A 5665-nucleotide genomic window follows, 5' to 3' on the forward strand; every position below is an offset into this window, starting at 1 on the left:
GAACACCGCAGTGGACAATGACTTCATCACCTCACTGGGCAGCCTTTTCCAGTGTCACACTTCCCTGTTTGTGAAGCTTTTTTTTTCTCCTAATATCCAATCTGACCCTCCCCTAGGCATGACTTAGGCCGTTCCGTTCCCTCTTATCCTGTCACTAGTAATGTGGGGGAAGAGACCAAGAGACCAACCCCTATCTCACCACACCCTCCTTTCAGGGAGCTGTAGAGAGCAATAAGGTCTCTTCTGAGACTCCTCCAGACTGAGCAATTCCAGTTCCCTCAGCTGTTCTCCATAAGATTCATGCTCCAGACCCTACACCATTTTCATTGCCCCTAGTTAGACGTGCTCTAGGATTCAGGGTTTTGTTGATTTAGCATGCACATCAAACATTAATGCTCAGAGAGAGCCAGTAATCACACCTAATAACCCATTCAGCATTCCATACAAGGGGAAAAATCCCAGATCTGGTGTGATAGCTGGTGTGATACGTGTGTGTGTGTGTGTATACATACATGTGTAAATGTAGTGTGTATGTGTGTGGGTATATATATACATATATACATACATAAAGTGTTAGATTTATTAAAAAAACCACCTTCAATATTAATCTTTCCTTTATAGTTTAAATGACAGTCGTATTTTTCATCTTCTATAGTGCATATGAAATATTGAGCTCCAAACTGTTTTTGTGCCCGGGAATGCAATTTCTGCATTTGAGTGTCTTTCTTACTGTCATCAATAACATTATAAATTTGTCTAAATTCAGCAAGTAAAAACAAGGTTGAAAACTATGTTTTATACCACTAGCTGCAGGGGGCATAAAATTACGGTAATTTGTGGCTTTGCTATTGTCAGTCATGTACAGGAGTTTTTTCAGCAGAAATTTATCATGCGCCCAGAACTGAACGTACTGTAAAGCTACAATATGCTTTTCTTTTTTTTTTTTTTTTTAATGCAAAAGCCATGAGAAATTCCCAACAAAGTAAGCAAAGCTAAATATTCATTCACCTTTCCTTTGCTACTTTTAGAAGGGAAAAATGTGAGGTGTGCATGTCCAAGCATTTTTGCAGTGCTGAGCTCTGCTGTGACCAGGAAGGATGCCTTTTGGACTGCATCAGGACTGATCCTGTCCCAGCTTTCAGCTCACAGAATCATAGAATCGTATAAGTTGAAAGGGACCTTTAAAAGCCATCCAGTCCAACTGCATTGCAATGAATAGGGGCACCTCCGGTTATATCAGAGAGAATTAGAAGATTAGAGTGTTTGTTGGTAAGCAGCCAACAAGTTAATATGTGGTTCTTTTAGGGTACTTCTTAGCACCATGATTTGTGTCACAAGCAGGAAGATGTGCCATGTCAGGAATGAGCTGCTGAAAGAGGCTGCCATGCCATACCACAGCTCCTGTGTTTTCTTCCTCTGACTTTCTCAGTGAAACATGATTTCTGTCACAGTTCCTGCAGGTTCTTTCTAAACTCTTCCCCAGTCCTGAGTAAAAGAAAGCAAGCTAAGATAGCGTCTTGAGGAACTATGGCATTAACTGGTGCCTTGTATTATCACTGCCAGGCACTGCGATGTCATTGAAGATGATGTGTTCTGTACATTTTGCTTTGGACTGTTTGTGAATGTTCGTTGATTTGTTTGCTGTGCCTTTGCTTGAAAATCCAGTACTGCAGTAGTCACGGACTGTCTTGTGGGCTTATTTGCTTATGTACAAATTCTTTTTGATGCACCATTTGTTTCTTCGCTGTGTGAATTCTGGCCAGACTTTCAACATTTAACTCACTTGTTAAGTGCGAAAAATGTATGTGAGGCAAAAATGGTACTGAGATATGCTTAGTAAGGTTAGCAAAATATGAATGAGTCTGATTAGGTGTTTGAAAAGAAGTAGAATGTGTTGTTAAGGGAGGTGCTGGTTGTGGAGCAGTGATGGGAAGATGGAGGGGGGAGTCTTTTTGCGCTGCAGTGTCTCAACACTGGAAGCATTAAAGAATCAAGTTGTGACACGAAGGCACGATAATTCCAACTAAATTTGTAATTTGAAATAAATCCATAAATTAAATTTTATGACAATATAAATGCCAATAATTAGTTTTCTAATTAATTGCATGAATTGTGAGCTATCTATAGGCGTTCTGTGTGCAGATGGATGGGTGTGTAACTTGATCGTGGGGGCATCTCTGTATGCATGTGAATACGAAGGCAGGCACGTATATGCTTTTTTAGAGCTCATCAGTCCCTAAAAGGGTTAAGCGGTTTTAAAATTACCTCAGCCCACTGCTTAAACATTGTTGCCTTAATTAATAGCTGCTAACATATGAAGGGCTTGTCTTGGCTCTCACAGGGGAACAAAAAAAAAAAAAAAAAAAGCAGCATGTCACAGAGCTCCATGTACACTGCTTCTTATCTGCTGCCATCAAAATTAGTCAGTGCGGCTCAAACCTGCAAAGTTTATTATTTCTGGTGCAAGTGGACATACCAACACCTGTAATTCTTACTGATTAATTCTTCTTGAGTAGCATGTTGCCTGTGATTTTTTTTTTAAGGTGTTTTGTGATGATGGTGATTTTTTGGCTTTTTTTTTTTTTTGGGGGGGGGGGGGGGGGGGGATGAGGTGGGAGTCAATATTGTTACTTGTTGTCTATTTGCATAAAAATGAGTGCTATTGGTACTCGTTACCAATTTGGCATTCCTGAATGCATTTTGCAATTAGGAAGTATTGGAAGAAAGTTTCAATATCTTATTAATTTAGCTTAGCCAGACTGAAAACTGATCCTTTTCAAATGAGTTAAAGCATTTTGGAGTACTGCCATTAGCCATGATGCAAGATACAAAGCTGTTGTGTCCATAATGTTTCCCAGTGCTAAGATTTTTTTTTATCCCTTTTGCCTACTGGAGAGAGACTTGTACAAACTTGGTGTGGACATTGGAGAAGAACATCCCACCTCCTGCTGTGACTGAAAGGTACTTAAAATATCTTAAGTCATGAAAACGTTCTTCTTATCTATTTATTTAAAGATAAAGCAATGCTTTTAGTACAGAAGCATTGCAGCAACATGTGGTTTTGTTGTCCACATATGGCTTTATTTCTGTGGCATCCATGTAACCAACACAGATTGTATTGTTAATAATTTTCTGAGTTTGATGTATTTTCCTTAGAAATCCTGTTCTTGCTTGTATCTGATGTTTCTATTCCTGGATTTGATGTGTATGCAGACTGAAGCCTGATGGCCTGGTGGATCATGCATTGGGCAATCCAACTAGCAGTTGGGCAAAGAGACTTGGAAGTTGCTGAGAGTCCAGTGCTGTTGCCTACAGCAGCAGGGGCTGTGGCTTGCAGCTGAGGAGACCTCCTCTAGGGCTATCCAGGAGACTGAAAGAGAGCAAGGATGGCCCTGGGGGAAGTCTTGGGGCTGCAGCACCATTGGTCAGTCAGGTAGTGCTCTACTTGAAAGAGAAATCTGCATGGCTTGGGATGTAGCAAACTGATGCTGGAAGGTGAGGAACGGGCAGAATTAAGAGTTTTGTGTAGTGTCTTGCTTGTGATTTTTGGTCTCTGTGTTGACAGTGTTGCAGGCTGGTTTAAGTTTGATTTTCCTGATCATGGACAGGAAGGAGGGCATGCTGAGCTTCTGCCAAAATAGTGAAACAGTCCAGGGAAAAGGAATGGCTACTTTGGAATTTGGGAATCCAAAAGCTGTGCTGAAATTCAGTTAAGACATTTAGCCCTAGTTAGAACTCTCTTGCTAATAACTTGTTTTTGCAGCAGCTCTGCTGTTGAGGTGTGAAACCTTTTCCATACACAAGTAGCATGGAACAGGATGGGAATGTCAGAGGTCAAATTTTGCAGCGCACTGTGATCCTCACTGCAGAAGTGCATAATTCCCTCTGATCTTGCAACGCTCTCCAACTCCTGGGAGTGTGAGTGGGGCAGGTTGTGTGTCATCCACCCACTCTTCCCTTTACTCTTCCCTGTACACAGCCCCACGGCATGCTATTGTTAGATATGAATGCTAATTGCTGGTATTTCAAGGCTCCTCTCTTCTTATTGCTAAAGCCTGTAACAATAATCACAGCCTATATTCCCCATCTCTAGGCATCAAGGAAACAAGATATGATCACAGGCAATGTGCTAATGTAATTGTAGTATATAGAATGTGAGCATTTTCTATGTAAACACAGGCCTGGCCACATCCTATGATAGCTCTTCCTACACTCCGTAAGATGGCTGTTCCTAAGCTCACAACTCAAGTCCCCATTATGTATATATCTACCCTTGTCATAACACCACCTCTGAAACACTCACACCGCTTGGTCCTGCTGCATAATGTTAAGAGGGTGGAATTTTAAATTGAAAAAGGCTGTTTAAGTAATGTCAGCAGCCTGACTAATTTCACAAAAGGAAGGAAATTCAAAGTTAAGGCTACGGTATATTCTTATCTAGATGCCTGCAGATTTCCATGCATGACAATATGCCCCTAAAATTCAGAGCTGTCCCTTATGTCTTTAATTTCTCCCATTGTGTCTCTCCTTTTTTTTTTATATTAAACATCAAAGTGACTTCACAACAGAGAGTCAGCCTAGAATTTAATCCTCTAAATACCTTGAAAATAGAGGTTTAGACTAGAAGTACCAATATATACCCTTAAAACTTCAGAGTAATATAAAAGAGATTCTAATCACAACAGATCATTACAAAGAAGAGTAAACCACTTTAAAAAATTAAATGTCTCAAATATAATAAAAAGGAATAATTAAGAATCAAACAGGAAGCTGCTACTCTGACAATTTAATGATGCTGAATTGGACTGAAAGAATTGGCTTTGCCATTAAAAGGAATGAAAATCTGATAATTTCAAAATGGCACTAGGCTAAGATCAAGCGTATTCTTCCAAATCAAATGCAGCAGAACCAGAAAGAAATGGTAGGCTTCACCTCAGAAAAACCTTGGAGTGCTTTGGATTCCTGCTGCTGCCTGGAGCTGAAGCTGTTATTCTATCAGACCTGCCTAACATCTTTAGACTGGGGGCTTCCTGTGAATTTATTACTGTGTTGAACTTGTGGAAAGCAATGTGGCAGCCCTTCTTGCTAAATGGAAATAATATAACGTTGATGCTCTTCCGTTTTAATCTCAGTTTCTTCTTTTTTATTATTATTATTAAAAATGAATAGATTTACATAACAGCATCAAGGGCATTACAGCCAATTGCACTACGTGCAACATATCAGTAAATGGAAGTAGAATAGATGTACTTTGCATTTCTGATGTGAATGAGCACAGAGATGTGCATCCAAATGTTTAAAATCAAGCAAGCTAATCTTATAAATTGCTCATAACATCTGTACTCGTAATTTGCACCTGCACTTAGCATGACTGTGTGTGAATTACAGCCATTTATTTATTATTTTTCTGAGTACTGTGCCTTATGACTGAACTTAATAAGCTGCACAAGTGCAGCATTTCATAGATTGCATCATTAGATCTTCAATTACCAGTGAGCACTTTTGCTACTTCCTACCTGAGAATCTTAGGAACCCAAACTGGCACATTGCTGATTTGCACTGCCATGGAGAAAGGTATGATTAATAACAATAAGTTGATGGGTATTTATGCTGTAAAAACAGACCCAAGGAGGTAAGATAAAAATATATTATAAGAAATCATATA

The sequence above is a fragment of the Tympanuchus pallidicinctus genome, unplaced genomic scaffold (assembly GCF_026119805.1).
Source record: "Tympanuchus pallidicinctus isolate F22 unplaced genomic scaffold, pur_lepc_1.0 scaffold1, whole genome shotgun sequence".
Classification (NCBI taxonomy): domain Eukaryota; kingdom Metazoa; phylum Chordata; class Aves; order Galliformes; family Phasianidae; genus Tympanuchus; species Tympanuchus pallidicinctus.